The sequence below is a fragment of the Dipodomys spectabilis genome, unplaced genomic scaffold (genome assembly GCF_019054845.1).
Source record: "Dipodomys spectabilis isolate Male_0828 unplaced genomic scaffold, ASM1905484v1 ptg000206l, whole genome shotgun sequence".
Taxonomy (NCBI): domain Eukaryota; kingdom Metazoa; phylum Chordata; class Mammalia; order Rodentia; family Heteromyidae; genus Dipodomys; species Dipodomys spectabilis.
The window spans coordinates 1,458,816-1,482,829 of record NW_024870883.1 but is presented as its reverse complement, the minus strand read 5'-3'; the positions used below and the strand labels follow the sequence as shown (position 1 = coordinate 1,482,829).

Sequence of the window (24,014 nt, the reverse complement as noted above, 5' to 3'; positions counted from 1 at the left end):
CATGGAAGAGATTAGAAAGGAAATTCAAATGTTCATGCTATTCAACAAAAATGAGCACACAAATTTCCAGCTCCTCTGGGACACAGCAAAGGCAGTACTCAGAGGCAAGTTTATAGCTCTGAGCTCCTACATCAACCAATTGGAGAGATCTGAAACTAACAATTAAATGACACATCTGAACCTCCTTGAAAAAGAGCAGCAAGATAAACCCCAATCCAGTAGATGGAAAGAAATAATCAAAATTAAATCAGAATTAAATGAATTAGAATCCAAATAAACTATAGAAAGAATCAACAAAACAGAGTTGGTTCTTCGAAAAACTTAACAAAATTGACAGACCCTTAGCAAATCTTATCAGAAAAAGAAGAGAACACACCCAAATTAATAAACTCAGAGATGAGAATGGAAACATCACCACGGAAACAACCAAGATTCAGAACATTATAAGGGAATACTTCTCAAAACTTTATGCTAATAAGTTTGAGAACTTGACATAAATGGACCTTTTCCTAGCAAATATTGACATGCCAAAACTCAACCAAGATGAGTTAAACTATCTTAACAGGCCCATGTCAAGCATTGAAATAGAAACAGCAATAAGAGACCTCCCAGCTAAGAAAAGTCCAGGAACAGATGGTGTTACAGCGGAATTTTACAAGGCCTTCAAAGCAGAGTTCACACCAATACTCCTCCAACTCTTCAATTAAATTGAAAGGGAGAGTTCACTACCGAACACATTCTATGAAGCCATCATAACGCTCATCCCAAAACCAGGCAGGGACTCATCAAAGAAAGAGAACTATAGACCCATTTCTTTGATGAATATTGATGCAAAACTTCTCAACAACATTTTGGCCAACGGACTTCAACAATTCATCCAAAAAATCATACACCACGATCAAACAGGATTCATTTCAGGGATGCAAAGCTGGTTCAATATACTCAAATCATTTAATATTATTCATCACATCAACAGGAGCAAGAATAAGAACCACATGGTTATCTCAATAGATGCAGAAAAAGCATTCGACAAGATCCAACACCCCTTTATGATGAAGTTTTTGGAAAAGTTAGGAATCCATTTAACATTCCTCAATACAATAAAGGCTGTATATGACAAACCTACAGCCAGCATTATACTCAATGGTGAAAATCTAAAGCCATTTCCTCTTAACTCAGGAACAAGACAAGGATGCCCACTCTCTCCACTTCTCTTCAATCTAGTATTAGAATGCCTAGCTACAGCAATAGGACAAGATGCAGACATAAAGGGGATCCAAATAGGGAAAGAAGAAATAAAACTCTCCCTCTTTGCAGATGACATGATCTTGTATTTAAAGAATCCCATAGACTCCACTCCCAAATTACTCAAGCTGATTCAAAACTTTGGCAAAGTAGCAGGTTATATAATTAACCCCCCAAAATCAATGGCTTTTCTGTTTGCCAGCAATGAGAAAAGTGTGGCTGAATTTAGGAAAGCAACCCCATTTGTAATAGCTCCACAAAAAATAAAATACCTAGGAATTTACTAAAGAAGTGAAGGACCTCTATGATGAAAACTTTAAAATCTTGAAAAAGGAAATCAACACAGAACTTAAAAAATGGGAAAACCTCCCATGCTCCTGGATTGGAAAGATCAAGATCGTGAAAATGGCAATACTTCCCAAGGCTATCTACAAATTCAACGCGATACCTATCAAAATTTCACCCTCATTCTTCAAGGAAATAGAAGAGGCAATCCAAAAATTCATATGGAACAATAAAAGACCCCGAATAGCAAAAACGCTCCTCAACGGAAAGAACACTGCTGGAGGAATATCAATACCAAATTTCAAACTCTACTATAAAGCCATAGTAATCAAAACAGCGTGGTATTGGCATAAGAACAGACCTCAGGACCAATGGAATACAATTGAAAACCCAGAAATGAACCTACAGACCTATAGCCATCTAATCTTCGACAAGGGAGCTAAAACAATAGAATGGAAGAAAGACAGCCTCTTCAGTAAATGGTGCTGGCAAAATTGGTTAACTACATGTAGAAAACTAAAGCTAGATCCTTATATATCACCCTGCACCAGAATCAACTCCAAATGGATCAAAGGCCTTGAACTCAAAACAAACACTCTGAAAACATTACAGGATGGAATGGGAGAAACCCTAGGTCTCCTTGGCTCAGGCCGAAATTTTCTGAATAGAAACCCAGAAACACAACAAATCAAAGAAAGGTTGGACAAATGGGATTGCATAAAGTTGCAGAGCTTCTGCAGGGCAAATGACATATCTAGGAAGATCAATAAAAAGCCCACGGATTGGGAGAAGGTCTTTACTAGCCATACAACGGACAAGGGTCTCATATCTAAAATATAGTAGGAACTCAAAAAATTAAACCCCCCAACAACAAATCCTCAAAGAAACAACTGCCCAATAAATAAGTGGGCGAAAGGCTTAAAGAGAATCTTCTCTGAAGAAGAAAGAAGGATGGCCAATAGACACATGAAAAAATGTTCAACATCCCTAGCCATAAAAGAAATGCAAAACAAAACAACATTGAGATATCACCTCACTCCAGTTAGAACGGCAAAAATCAAGAACTCTAACAACAACAGATGCTGGAGGGGATGTGGACAGAAAGGAACCTTACTTCATTGTTGGTGGGAATGTAAACTTGTTCAACCACTTTGGAAAGCAGTATGGAGGTTCCTCAAAAGACTACACATAGAACTCCCCTATGACCCAGCAATCCCACTTTTGGGCATTTACCCAAATGTTTACAATAAAGATCACACTAAAGCTACCAGCACAACAATGTTTATTGCAGCATTATTTACCATAGCTAAGATATGGAACCAACTCAGATGCCCCTCAGTAGATGAATGGATCAAGAAAATGTGGTATATATACACAATGGAATTCTATGCCTCCATCAGAAAGAATGACATTGCCCCATTTGTTAGGAAATGGAAAGGCTTGAAAAAAATTATGTTAAGTGAAGTAAGCCAGGCCCAAAGAAACATAGGTCCCATGGTTTCCCTTATATGCAATATCTAGTATATGTATGAGTCAAGCGGAAAAGGTCAGATAATGTGATGTTAGGAAAACGATCCCTTAAATATGTATTTTAGTGTTTTTTTTTCATGCATGTATTTCTAACGCATTTATAAGATTATTTTTTTGTTGCTTTGTATGTCCCTCCCCCACAGTGTAACCCCCGCTTTCACTATATTTGATGTCAGTATAACTTGTGGAGGAGATGGGGACAAACAAGTCTTTCAAATAATGATTCAAGTGGACCTGTTGCAACAATGAGAAGTACAAAATGTCATGTCAAAAACGAGCTTTACATTGTCGGTGTGGGGGGGGAGGGGGGGAAGGACTGGGTGGGGGGCAGGGGGGAGGCTGAAAAGGGAGGTGAAGGGTAAACAAAGGAGGAGGCTGCAATACTTGGTAAGATATGTAAGCATTATCCTGCCCATGTAATTGTAACCCCTCTGTACAGTATGTTCTCAAATAAAATAAAATAAAATTAAAAAAAAAAAAGAATGGAGATGCTTTCCTAATTTCAGCCACACTTTTCTCATTGTTGGTATACAGAAAAGCCATTGCTTTTTGAGGGTTAATTTTATGTCCTGTTACTTTGCCAAAGTTTTGAATCAGCTTGAGTAATTTGGGAGTGGAGTCTATGGGATTCTTTAATTACAAGATCATGACAACTGCAAAAAGGGAGAAATATATTCTTCTTTCCCTTTTTGAATTCCTTTTAGGTTTGCATCTTGTATTCTTCCTGTAGCTAGGCATTCTAATACTAGATGGAAGATAAGTGGAGAGAGTGGACATTCTTGTCTCATTCCCAAGTTAAGAGAAAATGGTTTTAGCTTTTCACCATTAAGTATAATGCTGTCTGTAGGTTTGTCATATACCACCATTATTGTATTGAGGAATGTTCCATGGAATGAATCCTGTTTGACTGTGGTGTAGGATTTTTTGGATGAATTGTTGAAGTCGATTGGCCAAAATTTTGTTGAGAAGTTTTCCATCAATGTTCATCAAAGAAATGGGTCTATAGTTATCTTTCTGTGATGAGTCCTTGCCTGGTTTGGGGACGGGGGTAATTATGGCTTCATAGAATGAGTTCAGTAGTGAACTTTCTCTTTCAACTTCGTTGAGGAGTTGGAGGAGTATTGGTATGAGCTGTGTTTTGAAGGCCTTATAGAATTCTGCTGTAAAGCCATCTGGTCCTGGGCTTTTCTTAGATGGGAGGTCTGTTATTACTGTTTCTAATTCAATGCTTGATATGGGCCTGTTAAGATGGTTTAACTCATCCTGGTTTAGATTCGGCATGTGAATATTTGCTAGGAAAAGGTCCATTTCTGCCAAGTTCTCAAACTTATTAGCATAAAGTTTTGAGAAATATTTCCTTATAATATTCGGAATCTTGGTTGTTTCCATGGTGATGTTTCCATTCTCATCTCTGAGTTTATTTATTTGGGTTTGTTCTCTTTTTTTTCTGATAAGATTTGCTAAGAGTCTCAATTTTGTTAATTTTTTAAAAGTAAGAAATCTTCGTTTTTTTTATTCTTTCTATGTTTTTTTTTTTGATTCTAATTCATTTAATTCTGATTTAATTTTCATTATTTCTTACCGTCTCCTGGATTGGGGATTATCTTGCTGTTCTTTTTCAAGAAGGCTCAGATGTCTCATTAAATGGTTCGTTTCAGATCTCTCACATTTGTTGATATAGGAAATCAGAGCTATAAACTTGCCCTTTAGTACTTCCTTTGCTGTGTCCCCGAGGAGCTGGTAATTTTTGTGTTCATGAATTTCCATTCTAATCTCTTCCATGACCCACTCATGATTCAGCAGTGTGTTGTTCAGCCTCCATGTGTTACAAGATTTTCTCTGGTGGCTTTAGGTGTTGAGTTTAAATTTTATTCCCTTGTGATCTGAGAGAATGCAAGGTATAACTTCAGTGTTTCTGAAATTGGACAAGTTTGCTTTGTGTTCTAAAATTTGGTCTATTTTGGAAGATGTTCCATGTGCTGCTGAGAAAAATGTGTATTCTGATGCTGCTGTGTGAATATTCGGTAGATGTCTATACAATCTAGTAGAACTATGCAGTTGTTTAGATCTGCAGTTTCTCTTTTGAGTTTTTGCCGAATTGATCTATATATTGGGGAAAGTGGTGTGTTAAATTCCCCAACAATTAATGCCTTTGGATCTCTGTGGGATTTGAGGGAAAGTAGTGTTTCATGGATAAATTTGGGTGCTCTGTTTTTTTGTCGAATAGGTATTTTGAATTGTATTTTCCTCCTGAAGGAGAGATCCCTTAATTAGTATGTAGCGACCTTCTTTATCTCTTCACACGAATTTTAATTTGAAGTCTCTTTTATCTGATATTAGGATTGCAACTCCTGCCTGTTTATGGGGGCGGTTTGCTTAGTAGATTTTGTTCCAGCATTTCATGTTTGTTTTTATGGGCAAGATGTGTCTCCTGATGGTAGCAGATATAAGGATCTTGATTTTAATCCAACTAGATAGTCTACACCGCGTAATTGGAGAGTTAAGTTCGTTAATGTTGAGAGATAGGACTGAGAGGTATTTGGGGGTACCTGCCATTTTATCCACCTTCTTGGGGGCTGAGTCAACTGGATTCTATCTATAGTTCTTAGATTCTCAGTTTGAGTGCGATTTCTTGGCCTTTATTGTGGTCTTGTTGGTTTTCAATGTGTAGGACGTCTTTAAGAATGTTTTGTAGGGCTGGTTTGGTGGAGATATATTGTTTCAAATTTTCTTTGCTATGGACAGTTTTTATTTGACCTCCAGTTATGAAGGAGTTTTTACCTGGGTACAGTATTCTTGGTTAATAGTTGTTAGTCTTTAGCGCATGGCAAACACCATTCCAGGCTCTTCTTGCTATAATCGGCTCTGCTCAGAAATCTGGCATGATTATAATTGGTTTCTGTTTATAGGTGATTGTTCCTTTCTCCTTGAGTTCTTTAAGGCTCCATTCCTTGGTCTGAATTGATCCAGTGCAGATCATGATGTGATACTGGGATGTCCTGTTTTTGTCCGGTCTATTTGGGGTTCCCTAAGATTCTTGTATCTATATAGGCCTATCTTTTTGCATGTTTGGGAAGTTCTCTGCTAGGTTCTGTTACACAAATTTCCTAGACCATTAACTTTTGTCTGTAGGTTTTCCTCTACACTCATTATCCTCAGATTAGGCCTCCTGATGGTGTCTTCCACGTGTTGAATAGATTTATCATATATCTTGGATGTCTTGGAAGGTTGTATGTTCTTTCTCTGTAATATCTAGGCTGTCTTTAATCCCCGAAATTCGATCTTCTTCATGGTCTAACCTACTATCAAGACTTCTACTTTGATTTTAATTTCTTTTTCTTCTAGTTGGTCAGCTTTGATGGCTTCAAATTCTTTGTTGGAGCATTGTTTTAGATCTTGTGTGAACTTCTTTACTTCCTGAATTTGGTTTTCAGTATTTATTCTCAAATCAATTAGTTGATTGGTTATTCCCATTCCTTCTGGTGGGTTCCATTCAGCATTCCCTTTGTGGTCTCCCTGACTTCTTTCAGTTCTCTGTTTATGGATTCCATGAATTCATTTAGTGATCTTTCTGCATTCTCATCCCGCTCTCTCAATTCCTGTATCATTCTTGATTAACTTCTTCACATTCACACAATTCCTGTAGTTCTCTTTGACTGATCTCGGCCTGCTCAAGACATTCCTTTATTTCTCTTTGAATGTTCTCAAGCTGCTCACGCAATTACAGTATCAATCTTTGAGTAGCTTCCTCATGCTCATGATATTCTTGTATTAACCTTTGTTTTGCCTCCTCTCTCTCCCTATCACGCTCATTCAGAGTCCTTTGCATGTTTTCAATCTTTTCATTTACCATATTTACCAGTAGTGTTTGTAGAGTTTTTTGGCAACTCTCCTCTGGATTATTGATTATCTTTTCTGACCCCTGATTATCATGAGTGTGAGTTGAGATACACGGACTTGCCATTTTTCTTGTGTTTTTCCAGGTTGTTCGGCCCATTTGGGATGAAAGTAATGCCAGTTTTGTGCTAGCACACTATTTTAAGGCAAGCATCAACCAAAGTCTGTAGTTGCACAGTCAAAAATCTGCAGACACAATCTAGTTCAACAGATATACCTATTCAACATCAAACAACTATGTATTAATGGACTACAAACCGCAAAGAAGAATTTGGCAAACAGAAATTATTAAGTTTAGGGAGAGATATGAGTAAAAACAGGCATATGCTGATGTGGAAAGTCAGTGGGAGAGTTAACAAATAAATCCTAATCTCAAAGCGGGAAAGAGTTTGGATAGAATGATAGTAGAGAGAGAGAAAATAAGAAGTAAGAGAAAGAAAAAAGACAAGAAAAATAGAAAAACAAAAATTAAAATTTAAGAGCAACACTTAAGAATTATGCAAAGATGAGGAAGTGGCGCTGTAGCTCAAGTGGTAGAGAGCTCGCCTTGAGCTGAAGAGCTGAGTGACAGCACTCATGTCCAGAGTTCAAGCCCCAAAACCGACAAAAAAAATGTATGCAATAATGAAATCATAATATTCAGAGAAGAACGTGGATAGAATAAGAGAAGGGGAGGGATAGAAAGGAGATGTGAAAAACTTAAAAATAAAAATGCTTAAAATATTATATAGGTATAAAGAGGTAGTACTGCTATTAAGGAATTTAAATCTAAGAGGTTTTAAATTGAGTAATAAATTTCTGGATTAAGTGTGTACACAATGGAGCTAAGATCTAATAATCGACTATTGGCATATCTAAGGATGAGCAGAACAGCAATTAAGTCACGCAAAGAAGAATGAAAAAGAAGAAAATTGAAAAGAGTGAGAAGGAAAGAAAAAAAGGACAAATGGTCAGTAGAGCTAAACAAAAAAATTTTTAAAGAAAAAAGAGGGGAAAAAAAGTACACACACATATACCCCTAAAATAAAAATTATGAGAGGAAGAAAAAAAGTTAATAACAAACAAAAAAAATTAAAGTTAAAAGTTAAAAATTAAAAAAAGTGTTAGAAAGATAATTTTTTATATTAGGTATAAAAAAAAGAGTTCTTTGATTTTTTTTTTTGGGGGGGGTTGGGAAGATCCTGTATCTCCCTTATGTCCTTAACCTGTCTCTTGTTGAAGTCTCTGGTCTGCCTGTGGTGTTTGATTTTCCTGTGGCTTGAATGGTTTCTTAAGTCAGTTTGAGCAGGCAGCAAAATCACAGAAGATTCTTGACCTCAGGTGAAGCTCTGGGTAGGGTCGCAACCATCAGACCTCATTCTCCTCACAGTACAGTTGTGAGGAAACAAGGGATTTATACAGAGGGATCTCTGGAGCATGGCTAGGCACAGAGGGAGCAAACTTCAGATAGGGTTCTCGGCAATTCTGTGAGCAAATGACAGGAAGATAGCCAGAAAGCGCTCAGGTGGGGCCTGTTATGAATTGTGCAACAGATGTGGGATTATGAAACAAAACATGGCTCTCTTTCATCATTACCCTATCCCCATGAGGAAGAGGATCCTTTACTGTGTTTAGTTTTGCAGCTGGTGAAACCAAGGCACAGAGGATCCAGGTGACCTACTTATGACTTCAACTTCACAGGAAGCTGTGCTTGACTTTACTCCCATGCTCCCTAGGACAATGGGGGCTATTCAGTCCACTTCTTGTGGTAGGAAGTCCACTTCTTGTCAGTCGTGGAGATAGAACTCTAGGCATGGTTGCGGTTCCCGAGAGCCTCAGCAAAAGGATAGTGCTCTACCACTTGAGCCCACAGCATTACTTCTGATTTTCTGGTGGTTATTTGGAGATAAGAGTCTCACAGACATTCCTTCCTGGGCTGCTTATGAACCATCATCCTCATATCTCAGTGTCCTGTGTAATTAGGATTAGAAATCTGAGCCACTGGCACCAGACTTAATTGTAATTCTGACTTTTTCTCTCTCTCTTTCACAAAAACTAGTTGACTGGGTGCTGGAGGAGGTGGCAAAGCATCCCCATGTGGCTGGAACCCAAGGTGGCCCTCTCATTCTCAAGGTGGGCTGTGGGTCAGGAGCTGTCTTGCTCAGCTCGTTGAAAAATCTCCATGAGATAAGCCCCTCTGTTCCCTGGCTAGACCATGACAGTTATTCATTGTCCATCCAGCCTTACTAGCCGTATTGTATTGTATTGTTATCTACATCATTTTCTAGCACCTGGCCAAAATTATGATACATAGTCATGGAATGAAAATGTAATGCCATCTTAAGAAAGTTATTTAGGGCTCTCGGAATGTGGCTTCATGGTAAGGTGATTGCCTAGCATCCATGAAATCCTGGGTTCAATTACTTAGTAACACATTTAAAAAAACAAAACACTGGAAGTGGTGCTGTGCCTCAAGTGGTAGAGAGCTAGCATTGAGCAAGAAAAAAAAAGCTCAGGAAAATTCCCTACCCCTGAGTTTAAGCCCCTCGACTGGCAAAAAGAACAACAACAACAAAAAAATAAAACATTTAGTTAGTAAATGCAAACTAAAGATCCCATACTTGGAATATATAATTGCTCCTTCCATACTGACCCCTGACAACAGTCCCTAATTCATGTACGTTACTTATATGAGGATACTTTGTTGAAAAAGTTTTGTTCATTAAGTCACAGCAATTAATGCCAGGAATGTGCTTAGATGTCAGGTGAAGTTTAATTCTAGAAATTCAGCGATTCCAGGATTTGTGTTGTCACTGCTAATCACAAAGAGAAGGGTAGGCTAAGTTTGATTTTGAAATCTTTTTGTCAGTAATGGCACCAAAAAGGCAGAGGCTAATTAATAGTTGTGACAGATAATAAGAAATAACTCCAGATAGAGGGAATAAATTATAGTAATTAAAGTATTCCAGAAACTGTTCTAGAGAACCATTTTTGGTTACTGTAGAACTAGTTGTCACCTAGGCTTTTCCTCATTGCCTTTAGCATTCTAAATCTCTTAGGCTAGCTCTTAATCTCTGTGTGATAAATGTATCTCCTTCTATGTTATTCTTTCATACCTTATCTCCTTTGCTTTCTAAAAATCTCATTCTTTCTATATTTCTCTATAAACATTTCCTGATACTAAATATACCTATACAGATGGCAGAGGATGCTAATGTAAGGGTCTCATACCTCATCAGTCATTAATGTAACAAAATGGAAAAGGAGGACATATTTATTGCTACTTCAATTTTTCTGAAATGCTGCAATATCATCATTTGGTTAAAATTTCCATTCTTTGTCTACACAGTGTCATTCTGTGCACATAAATGCAAATATGAGCCAGGTGCTGGTGGATTACACCTGTAATACTAGCTACTCAGGCGGTTGAGACCAGAGGATTGTGGTTCAAAGCCAGACTGGTCAGGAAAAGCCATGAGACCCTAACCTTCAATTAACCATCAGAAAGCCGGAGGTGGTGCTGTAGCTAAGCACCCAGGATCAGAGTTCAAGCCCCACAACCAACAAAAAAGTTGAAATATGACTTTAAGTTTCCCCAAAAGGAATGACAAGATCAATAATCTTCCCAAGCAAAAAACAAAATTCCAAAATGATTCAGTGTACCTACTTTTGCTGAGTTATGTTATGGATTCTTTGCTGGACATATTCTCTAAAAACAAAGCGTTTAACTAGGGATACCCGTGGACCCATTGCAACAATGAGATGTACAGGTTGTTATGTCGAAAACGAACTTTATAACTTTGGTGGGGTGGAGATCGGGTGTGGAGAAGGGGGCTATATGGGAAGTGATGGAAAGGGGAAACAAAACGGAGGCAACAATGATTGATAAGAAATGTACTCGTTATCTTGCCCATGTAATTGTAACTTCTCTGTATGGTATGCTCACAATAAAAAAGAAATAAAAATTATCAAATATTAGCTTTACAATAAACTTCATGTAATATTTCTGGTTTGAAAAGAGAAGTCTATACAGTCTATACAGTCTATACTTGGCTTTCTTACTATCTTAGTTTAAAGCCAATCCAGGCAGGAGAGTCTGTCAAACTCTTATCTGTAATTACACAGCAAAAAAAAAAAACAGAAGTGGAGTTTTGGTTCAAGCAGTAGAGTACTAGCTTTGGGGGTAGGTGAGCAGGAAAGAAAACTGTTCAGGGACAGGGAACAGTCTCTGGGTTCAAGCCCCAGAAACAACACAAGCTAAACAAAAAAGCAAACAAAAAGCAGATATTTCATTGGGACCCTCCTTAAAGGGGTACTGGTCTGAGAAGTAGCTCCTTTTGCTGATCATACGCACTGGATGCTTTTTTGGAATCCTTATTGCTCTGGAGAACTCAGGACCAAAATAAGGAATTGATAACTGACTCCTGCAACAAAAGAATAATCTCAAGGGTGAAATATCCAACCATAAAACACTTTAAAACATCCATGTCTTTGTTTCTTTGCAGTAGAATTCTTTTTTTGGATCCAGTCGTGGGCCTGAACTCTGGGCCTGGGCGCTTTACCTCAGCTTTTCAACTCAAGGCTAGCACTCTACAACTTGAGCCCCAGCACCACTTCTGGCTTATTTTTGCTTATGTGGTGCTGAGGAATCTAACCCAGGGCCTCAGGCATGCAAGGCAAGTGCTCTACCTCAGAGCCACCTTCCCAGCCCCTGCAGTAGAACATATTTAAAACAACGTTATTTCCTTTTGTTCTATGCTGGCCATCTAATGGCACATTATATCTTTTTGTAATACTCTCAACTAGAAGTTTACAGAAAAATTATATATGGGTAAAAGCACACTAGAAAAAGTCAGGGACAGAGTTTCCTTCAAGACTTCAGATTGTCTCCTTTTACAGTAAAAAGGAAAGCACAAGTTAACTTGAACTTTGTCAATCCTATATGTTCAATTCCTCTCCTGGGATCAGTTTCCACATCCAGTAACAGTTACTTCAAGGAACAATCTATGGTGCTGCTTGAAGTATAATGAATGTTTTCTGGCTTCACCGAAATAACACAAGGACACCTTTGGACCTGAGGTAACACATGTTTCAGAGACAACTTAGTGAAGAGAAAATATGAAATTTTTATTTCTTATAAATACATTATGCATGAGTATATTGAGTTCAAACTTTGTAAATTCTCTGTAAATTAAGGCTAATTTTAAAGTGGAAGAAGTTTCTCAGACCATTTTTTTTTGTGAGTGTATGTGTTGCGCATTATTTTCCAACTGTACATGATTTTGTTAACTCATGTTAACTATAGCAATAATAAGAGAAAGAGAAATTCTGTTTAAGTATAAGGGTTCAAAACACTATTGAAGACTCTACAAATAGGACCACGTTGAAACAATAAAGCCAAGTCCAATATGTAGATTTATGAGAGTGCTAGAGAAAAAGTATGACTCCTACGTGGAACATGAAGTATGAGGACACTCCCTTTCTAAATCACGCTTGTTAATGATACAACTTTGTAGAAAGTAGAATGGAACAATAATTCTGTTTCCAATGCAAGTCAGATATAAGAGCATGGACTTAATTGGAAAAAAAAAATTCCATCTTGAGAGAGCAGTGATTATACTAGCCATGAACTGGTGGATAAGATCACATTTTTTTCCTTCCTTTACATAAATATATATATATATATATATACATATATATATATATATATATATATATATATATATATACATATATATATATATATATATATATATATATTTGGTGGTGGTCCTGGCACTTGAACTCTGGGCCTGGGCACTGTCCCTCTGCTATTCCGCTCAAGGCTAATTCTCTACCACTTGAGCCACAGTGCCACTTCCAGTTTTCTTGCAGTAAATTGGAGAAAAGAGTCTCCAGGCTGCCTTTGAACCCAATCCTCAGTTCTCACCAGCTTAGGATCACATTTTTAACAGTGTGCACTCAGCATATGTAATGTGTATGTTCAACTATCTTTATATGAATTCTTGAGATAAAAATCTGGGCTACAGCTTAGACTTTATACTCACAAAAATGTTTGTAGTTTAAAAGTTGATTCTACTGGATAAATGAAACCTAAGAATGTAAAGGAGTCTGGGAATTTCAGTTTGCATCCAGCCAGGGCAAAACAGTTTTTGAGACACTATCTATTATTAACCAGCCAAAACCTGGATTGGAAGAATGGTTCAGGTGATGGAATAACAGTCATGAGCAAGAATGATGAATAAGAGTTTGAGGCTTTTGCATACATACATATAAACATACACATACACACAGAGGCACTTATATGTGCACACACATATACAAAAATGAAGCAACTCTCAGAGTATGGAGAAAAGCTAGAAAACAATAGAAAATATGTCCTGAGTAGGACTAGAATCAAGTGATAATTTTTAATGTTAGAAAGTCCTAAAGTGAACTTTCTTCAAAAGAGTTTGAAAATATTACGTATGTAGGGACCAGAGATAGTAAGAGAGTCAAGTAATCAATATTAAAGGGATTGGATCCATGGAGGAATGAATCAGAGACCCCGCAGGTGCATTTGAAAATGTTCATACCCTGTGTCAATTGTTAGAACATCATTGAAAATAGTACATGAACAGTCTGAGAAGTCTAGTGGATAATATCACTGGAGAAGTTCAGAATTGCTAGGCTGTATCAAGATTAAATAAACCAAGAAGGAGCTGGGAAGGTGGCTCAGTGGTAGAGCACTTGCCTTGCATGCATGAAGCCCTGGGTTCAATTCCTCAGCACCACATAAGCAAAAAGAAAAAAGCCGGAATTGGCTCCGTGGCTCAAGTGGTAGAGCTCTAGCCTTGAGCTGAAGAGCTGAGGGACAGCACCCAGGCCCAGAGTCCGGCCCCATTAATGGACCCAAAAAATGAATAAACAAACAAATAAATAAATAAATAAACCAAGAAACTATGGTGGGGCAATAGCACTCAGACTGACAGGAGATTAGAGACTGGAATTACTACTGATACCTTCCCTGGACCAGGTAGTATAATGTTGTCTTAATAAAACAAACTAAACAAGAAAGGAATACACAGTTGGAAGTTTGGGTTAATTTCTTCATTATGTTTTGAGAAGCCAAATTTTCTATTGAAATGCAACTGGTATATACTCCTCAGTTTTGTTTTAAATGCTCTCTTCATTACAGAACATTCCTAGATGCAAAATGGTTCGTGATTCCCACCAAAATTTGAAATAGTAAGTAATTATCATTCTGTTAGATTCCAATGATAGGATGAAGGATTACAAAAGCTTAAGCCTGGAGGAATAGCAATGTTCATCTAATGTAGGTGTTTATAGATCTTGCTAAATTAGAGTTTAGATTTCAAATAAATATTTTGGTTTTGTTTGTAATATATTCTACAGGATACTACAAAATTCTCTTTAAGTAGAGGGTTTAATTGACAAATTTACAAATATTTCTTGCATTCTATTTGCCTAGCATATTGTTTCAATAGAGCTATAATTAGAACTCAGTTAATAGATAATACCAACACTTCATATATAAAATGATAATGTGAATAATATAGACCGAGATGCCAACAAATTGATTATATTAATTTATAAATTTAGAAAAAGCAATTTTTTGAGGCTTTAATATAACATGGTATGAAGAGAATAATTGTGTGACATCTTCTTTCTTCTACCTGTATGTAACACAGGAATCAATTTCCTTAATTATGTGCTTCTGTATACTATGAGAAAAATGCTAGGTTTGGGGCTTGTTTTTATTTTTGTTTTTGTTTTATTGCTTTGTCATAGGGCTTGAACTCTGGACCTGGACACTGTCTCTGAGCCTGTTAAGTTCAAGGCTTGTGCCCTACCACTTCAACCTCAGTACCACTTGTGTCTGGCTTTTGCTGGGAAATTTATTGGAGATAAGAATCTAGGGAACCTTCCTGCCCGGGTGTGCTTTGAACTGTAATCTTCCGATCTTAGCATCCTGAATATCTATGATAGTTAAAAAAGTATAAATATAAATAATTTTTGCAAGAATACCAGTGGAGGAAAAATGATGCAACCCAGTTTATTGTGGTGTTCTTTCCAGAACATGGAGGGCATCACAATAACAGAGGTGTAGTATTTTTTCCCAATAGAGATAAGTTATTTGTGATGTGAATTAAGGGAATTTTGAGGTGCACCTTACAAGTTGGAAACTGTTGGTCTAGGATGACTTCATGGCATAAATTTTGGGATTGATGGTAATAGAAATAATAGCTTAATCTGATAAACTATTGCTTACTCTTGAAGAATTAATTATAACCGATGCTTGATAGTTTTATCCTAACCAGAATATGGCTATTTTTCTGTTCACTTCACATTCTCTAACACCTCATTGGAAAATGCATCTATTGCAGAATTACATAAAATGCAAACAGGTACTATTTTGAATCTCTCAGGTATGGAATGTTCAGAATATGAAAGTGAGTAGTTACTAGTCATAGGAATTTAAAAGTTATAGGTTTCTATAGAATTAAGCAGTTTTCGGTTTTAGTATGAGAATGTACTAATTTATTCTTTTTTGAAAATATTGGCAAGTATATTGTGAAAAAGTGTCTAGTTGGATAACATTCAAGTAGATGGCCCTCTGAAAAAGAAGGGGTAATTAATTCAAATTAGATGCCAAATAGTACTGATTTTTTAACGTTACTACATACAGAATAATATTTACTATAGCAATACAGTGAAATTTTATTTCATGCAGCTGATTTTTTAAATTTAATTTTAATGTGAAAGTGATGTGTAGTGGTTTAGCAATTGTAAGGCAGTGAATACATAACTTTTCAAACTTGTTATCCCCTCTCTCATTTTTCTCACAGTTTTCCTTCACCCCCAAACCCCTCACAAGTTGTAATGTACATTTCCAACATATTGTCTTGTGAGTATTGCTATTGCATTGGTTTCCCCTTTGTCCTTTGTCTCGCCATTTTGTTGTTCCTCTTCCCTTCCCTAATTAAGGTAAATGTATACACAATACAAAGGGTACCAAAATCAAACACAGTCGGAGATAAACCATAGGGGAAAAACCCAAGGAAAATAGAAACCACATAGTACAATAAAAACAACAACTGCAAATAAATATCTCTTTCCATATCTTGGAGTTCATTTTGCTCAGCATCAGCTTATATGTTCATATATATGCATAACAAAGCCACTGGAAAATAATAGTTTCATGGATACTATATCATGAAAACAACATGTTAACTGTTTTTGATGGTAAAGGTGGAATTAGGATGGGTAAATTCGCGATTCTGATAAAGGAATTTCAAAAGAGTTTTAAAATTATGACAGGTAAAATTTAATTGTTCAAACTTTTTAACTTAGCCTATTAAGAAAATTTAAAATTGCTTGGGAAAATAGGCTTTCATGCAAAGAAATCCATGGCGACTTAGCTGAGAGTGAGCAATGTGGGTAAGATGGCTCATTTTCACAGTAAACAAACAAACCTCACAAACCTTGCTGTAAATCCTGTAGGTTCCCATGAGAATTATCCTTACCCAGGAAATATACTCTTATTGTGTGAAACAATTCAAAGTTTTTTTAAAAAAAATAAGACATCAAAATTTATGAATTGACCTTTAATTACTAAACAGTAATTCTCTTAAAAAATAATTTGGGTCAAAATATTTAGGGAGAATGTGCCCTTCACAATGAAAGAACGTATTGAATTTATACTTTTCTGTTTTAATACTTTCCACAATATCTTTGCATGAGAAGCACTGAAACACAGAAAAATATCTAGTTGGATACTTCAAACCAATGACTTCACATTTCTACTTAGCTCAAAAATATAATATCCTTATTAACATGAGATAGTGAAGACTTCTCTTATTACAAAAGCCAAAAAGTTTGGGGATCAGAAATGAATTGAGCAAACTGAAAAGGTAAGAAAACACGTTATTAGAAGCCCTAGCTAAGCATATTGGTTTCACCAGTGGAGGTGGCCAAAACTTTTTGATATAGATTGTCTTAATGTTTTTGTTACCTAAAGTGATTTTACAGAGCCTATTTGGCTCAGTATAATGCAGAACAAATTGAATGAAGACATGAAAATAAATTCCACCTCCAAATAAAAGAGTTTTCAAAGAGAAACCATGAAGATGTAGCAGTGGAGGACGCCTTATAGTCCTTCCACTTCACTAGACTTGAAGCCAAGAAGCTGTAATAAATTGGAAATCAGGCAAGAGCTAAGAGTAGGACATAGAAGTAGGACATAGAAGTATTGTCCTTTGTAACAGACAATGTCATCCAAGGAATCGGTGATTTAACTCTATTCTTCTCCATACATCTTGTTGAGCAAATACAAGACCAAGAGAAAAAATATCTATTGAAATAATTTTGCAAAGAATAACTTCACTGGTCCTGATATGGCATCTAAGGAGAATCTTAAGAGGGAAGATAAAAGTGGAGTATTCTTAGTTTTCCTCTAAGCATCTTGTTAGCAAAATATATCTTTGAGGTTAGAAGTGATTGAACCAAAAACTGGTAAAGTACTTATTTTTTGTGGGCACTTTAGACACAAGAAGATATCAAGGTAAAAGAAAAAATTATAGCTAAATATTTGTGATTATAGGTTCTTGGACTGGTTTTTGGAGACAAAGTTTTGCATTAGTGTTGGTACTCATTAACATTGTTGTTGGGTTTCCGTGGCAACCAAATGAAAAGGGGAAGTTTAATGGACTCGCTTGGACAAGTAAACAGCATGATAGAAAATAATGGCAAATAATATTTAATGAATTATTTTGAACAATTCCTTTGTGAGAACAAAGAAGGAAAGATATACTTCAAATTCACTTGATGTTATTTAAAGTATGAAAATGGAGGAGTGAATAGATTGAGAGAAAACATAGAGGACTGTTTTCTCTCCAGTGGAGTAATAGGTTCTTGATCTTATTTCTTCCATTCTGTCTTCACAAGCTATCAAGTGTGCCTCAGGACTGGAGTATCCAGTTGAGATAAAGAGCACTTGCAGAAGAAAATATTTGCAGTAGATATAGGTGATTTATTACCTTAGACAATCTATTTAAATCTGTTCAAAATTCTCCCCTACCCCAAACTGCCCTCTTTGAACAGCTTTGTTTGCTTTTCCAAAGACTGCCTTTCATTAACTGCTTAAAATTTTGAGAGGTCATATTCATACTCTCTAGAGATTGCTGTTTGGTTGTGATTTTTGAGTGTTTTTGTTTGTTGTGTTTTTTTAACTGAATTTCAAAAGATTGTGCAAGTGTGTTACAATTAATATGTCCATCTAATTGTCTAATGCACCTGGATCAGAGTCACTCCTTCTATCAGTCTCAACCAACTCTTTCTCCAAGATTTAGTTCAGATTTTCCACTTCCTTTATTACATATGTACATTGAGTATTCTAGCTGTACTTGCCCCTTGTTCCATTTTTCATTCATTCTATTTTTTACTATTGTTCCTCTCTGGTTTCAATTTCCTGATAGTCATTCTGTTAAACTGTCTGTTAATACTTTGAAAGGTTTATATACATTCCATGAGTTTCTTTTTTTAATTTTTTTATTGTGAAAATACTGTACAGAGGGGTTACAATTACATGGGCAAGATAATGAGTACATTTCTTATCAAGCATTGAAGCTTCCACCTTTGTTTCAATCCCACATATACTTGAAGATATGTCAGCTTATATTTCCACAATTCATTCATCTGCAATAACAATTTGCAAGACTGGAGATGTGAAGCACTTAGACATGATTTTATTCTCGTTCATTTGGAAGATTAATCTTTAGTCAACAAGAAAGTTTAAAAATGGCTTAGAATTTATTCCTACCAGTTTTTATAAATGGCTTTTTACAATTGTGTGTGATTATTTTATTTTACGTAGGATAATTTTTATTACTACCTATAAGTTTTGGAAAAAGAAGAAAACTAAAATTTACTACTTAAAGGAATATGATAGAAATAGAAGACAGATTTTATGTTTGTCACATCTCTCTCCAGTACCCATATTCAAGACTTAAAGTCGTATTTCTTACTATTTAAGACAGATAGGGAAAACATAAAACAACATATGATAAGGCAACTATTAGTGATTTTTTAAAATGTACCTTCTTATGTGATGAAATTTACTTTATTAGCTAATATTTGAGTTGAAATATGGGAGGCTGATCTATATAACACATTTCTGGAAGGCACCTACTGAACAACACAAATGGTGGGGGGTACTATTTCTACACTTTAATGAATGGTTGAACTTGTTTGGTATTAGTGCTGGGTACGTAAATAAACTCTATTGTAACTTACTCCCTACACTTGAAAACCTTGTAATGTCACTATCATCTACTTGTCAAGTGTTATTTTAGCAAATGTGATCTTAAATAGTTTATTTGAAAATGAATATACTTTCAGGAGATTAAATGAAGGTTATCATTGGTTTGAGAATGACAACATTTTTATACTACAGAATCTAGTTTTACTGAAGTACTAGTGTTTTGAAGCACTGAAGATCTTCTTAGTTAATGTTTTTCTAAATTATATTTGACCTCTAGATCAAGTTTTCCTAGCCTTCGTAGACCAATTATGGATCTATCATTCCACAAACTATTTTTTTGGCTGCACTGAAATCTTTCATTAATCATTAGGAGAGGGGTATTAAAAATAATCTTGTTCATTTGTTATTTTGTTCACTCATTATGGGCTGGTCATCTGTAAATTGAAAGTTTGAATTACAGTACTTTCTCTCAGATTTTGTGATCTCATCTTTCATCTTAATTTGCCTTGCATTTCACAATTGATTACTGCTAATTCTTGAAAGGAATTGGGGCCCTGAAATGTTATAGGAAATGAGAAATCGAGATGAGTCTTCAATTATTTTCTGCTGGCATGTTTCATGGGCCTATGTGAGAAGTCTTGCCCTTGTTATTTGATTGTGCAGATAACTGGGACCTGGTATCCTAGGACCGTGGGTCCTGCAGAAGAATAATAGCTTTTAGACATCATATCAGCAAAATTTGGGTATAATCAGTAATAAATGCTTCAGAAATATGGATTAAAACACCTTGGGACCAGCGAGTTAAAGCAATTAACACAGCATCAGAGTAAAATCCGTTATAGATTAGCAGAAAAAAATACTGTTATTTTACCATGTGAATTCAGAAGACCACGAACACTTAGAAGGTATCACAAGTTTATAGCAAAGATATTGCATTGATACTTTTTATATTCTAATATATATTCTAAACCTAATTATTTATATTCCAATCCATTTATGGGAATAAATGTCAATATATTTGTCAAATTATCAATTCTAGTAAGATTCACTGTGTGAAATTTAAAATCAGCACATATAAATATAAAATACATAAGTATATATAATGTAAAAACTGTTTTGCATTGTTGTGTTGTGGTTAGGGAATCAAAGGCAACTCTGTTTTAAAGTATTATTCCATTATCTCTACCTCAGTTTTTGGTAGAGTTAGACTTAAAGCTTTACCATTTGTAGATTTACAGCCAAGAGGCAAGAGGAAAAACTGTGACTAAAACATTACCAATTTAAGGCCTAATATCCAGGAGAAACATATGGACTGCTCCAGGAGCTATGGAAATATTTGGTGATAGAACGTCAGTAGTGTAAGTTCCTGCCTAGTTGGATGACAGACAGGCCAGGACAGTAGGTAGTCATGCATATGAACAATTTTTTCACCTTCTTGGCTTTAGCTACTTTTGAAATAATAAGTATAATAAACAATTATATTTTGAAAAAATACCTTCAATTCTGAACAATTCTGTCTAAACGGTTCATCTCTCTATGATCCCTTGTAACTAAGATTAGCTTTGTTTCAGTAATACAATCTATGCTATCAGTGTAAGATATTGTGGTTGGTCTGTTCCTACATGGAAGAAGGGTAAAGGTTCAGGTAGACATTTGTCCCAGCAAGACCTCATTTGGGAAATTTTAAGCTGCAGAAGTTTAGAAGTAGCTCTTAAGCAAGGCTTACTTTGAATCCATTAGCTCCACAAAGCTAACTCAGTTGATAAATAAGTACTTGAAAAGCCATCACTTTTGGAATTAGCTGTAAAGGCTTCAAAGTATGATCAAATTTAAAATGAGAACGACAAAATAGTCATTGACAAAAAAATTGTAAATGTGAGGAAACGACCAAACGATATCAGTTTTTTTCCACTATACACAGAATTTTAGAGAAATAAGATCAATAGCATTTTTAGGAACAATAAGGGTTCCTTCTTACAAATAGGCATCCATGGATATATGCCTGTATAAGATTGCATCATTACATTAATTACTTAAATTTAGAGGATTCTACATGCTTCAGAAGCAGGTCTACCCAAATTACAATACAGAGATTAACATGGCACTTGCACAAGGATGATAGGAAAATTTGTGAAGTATTACTTATTTTTCATTCTTCTGATGCAAAAAATGAAAAACAGTTATTAAAAAGTTGATTACAAAAATACAAGTGTAACAATACATGTAATTCATAGAATTAAAGGTTAGTTTGTCATCGTTTTATTAAATCTTCACCTTAGAAAGGCCTTACATAGCATAACCTTTACAAAACTTGAAATTAGATAACATTGTCATTTTATCCCAAAGAAATAAAATAATATTAGGACCCAGGAAAAAAAGGAATCTTAAACTTCTTCTATGTGGAATGCAATCTGAAAGGACACATTTATTAATGAACATATACATTATATAACAATGTCGAATTCAAATTATTATATCTAGGAGCGAATGAAATAGATTTTGGACATTATACAAACATAGATATACTTTTTTCAGAAAAGCACCAGGAACATCTTTAGTGTCTATACTATTCATTTCACCAAATAAGTTAAAATTATTTCTGATTAAAAAAAAATCACAAACTCTGCAGAAATCATTATAGATGTATACAAACAACTCTTGAATACATTTTGATATCAAAGTCAGGCAATTCACTTTGAAGAATACCATGGAATCCATGCATTTTTAAAGTAAGATATTGCTGTTGCTTTGTATTGTGAAAAAAAATTTGTAGGGACACAAAGGATGGACTGGCATTTTTGAAATTTAAGAAACTTAATCAAACTATTACGACTTAGGAGAACAATTTGTACAGCCTTCCACAACTTCAAAGATGTAGTGATACATACTTATCCTTTTGGCAATATCAAATGCAGTTTCTTCCAAGTTGTTCTTCAGACCTGCTTTGATATAGTGATTCAACAGAAGTAGATGCAAGGTATCTTTGCTATTTCTATTCCTAGCAGAAATATGCAAGGGGGTCAAGAGGCCTTTAATTTGGGCATTGGTATCTGCATCATGATGAAGTAAGAAAAAAGCCACTCTGGTATTATTCCACATGTAAGCACTGTGCAGGCGTGTCCAACCATTTAGAGCTATTGCATGAATATCTGCCTTGAGCTTCCAACTCATGGACAATGTCTAAGTGTCCACTCTAGGCTTCCCGATGAAGAGGGGTATACTCATCCTCATCCCTAGTATTCATTTGGGTGGCCTTTTTGGAAAGTAGTCTCTGAACCATAGTAAGCCAATTAATTTCGGCATCCCAAAGAAGAAATTTGCTTGGATCCTACTCCATTTTTTTCTTGCAATTGATACCATTCCTTACTTTTTTCTCTTGTTCCTTGTCTTCGTCAGAATTACCTAACCAGAGACTTTGAGTGCCAGTGGGAATGGGATATCAATGTATTTCTCCAATAGTTCACATTGGTTGAACTGGTCAGAAAAATCTGGTGAATTTTCTGCATATGTTTTTTCAGCATGATTTATTTTCTCTTTTTCCATTCTTACTATTCTAAATTATACTAACTGGAGAGTAGGGAATTGATAGAGAGCAGAGGAATGATTTTCCTCAGTATACAAAGGTACAGACTGAAAATGAGGACCAGTGGTGTCTTCATGTGCAGCTTATTCTGGGAATGAGAAAATAGGAAACAATGCCTTTTATGTAAATGATTTGGGAAATATCATGTTATAGTGTAAGATAACTCACTATTAAACATATGGGCTTTAAGAGCTTTCTAGTAGCTTTCTAAGGTTGGTATGCAACATTAGAAAAAATGTATAATGCAGTAGTAAAATAGAAGTCCTTTGTATGACTATCTAAATTCTTGTTTTTTTTTAAAGACACTTGTTTTCATCTAAAAATAAGCCTGTCTATTGTCTTCAGGTGATTTTGATGATTGAAGATGCTTAATGAGAAGTCAAAATGTATTAGTAGTCCTTTGCTATCAATTAAATTTCACTTTTTCTTCTTGGAGATTATAATGTCCAAAGCAATAGTTCAGAATCAGCAAGCAATATTTCAGAATCATGCTTCAAGTGCAAGTGAATCACCAGTAAGTAATCCTGGATTCCATTTTCCAAAAAGTTTTGTCACAGATACAATCTTCTACAATCTGCCTGCCTTCTCTAGGTGCTTTCCTAGCCTGGACCTATTCCTTCATTGTACAGGAAAAGTGTGATACAACTGATTTCAGTCAGATCTGTTAGTAAAGTTATCAAGTATTTAGATTCTTTTTTTAAAAATTAGTTTTGGGGCCTGAACTCTGGGCCTGGGCACTGTCTTTGAGCTCTTCAAATCAAGGCAAGCGCTCTACCACTTGAGCCACAGCACCACTTCTGGATTTTTCTGTTACTATGGTGCTATTTTGGGAAATGGCAGAGCAGAAAGTGAAATGATGCAACCAAAAACATAAAAGCAAAATAAATTAGGATAATTATGGAGCAACCATATTGTCTATAAGAACCATGAAAGAGAAAGAGGAAAAGAGATGTGCAATGACCTAGCTAGCCGCAAAATCCATGCTTCGAATCAATTTACAGAGCAAACATTTTTTTTTACTTTTTAAAAGAGATGGAAATAGAATTTATGTATTTACTTGAAATTAGTAAATACATTTTTAGTCGCCTATATAAAGAGACCTAGCTTTGACCAAATTACAGACAAGAATCTTAATCCTTGGGCTGGTAATGTGCTTCAGTGTTAGAGTGTTTGCCTTGCAGCTTACTACAGTGTGGAGGCTACTTTCCAAAAAGGCCACTCATATGAATACTA

At 35.6% G+C, this 24,014-nt stretch overlaps 1 pseudogene; it reads left to right on the top strand.

Annotated features, from left to right (window-relative positions):
• Positions 1–21,251: 21,251 nt before the first annotated feature.
• LOC122122186 lies at positions 21,252–21,348 on the top strand (annotated as a pseudogene).
• Positions 21,349–24,014: the final 2,666 nt, after the last annotated feature.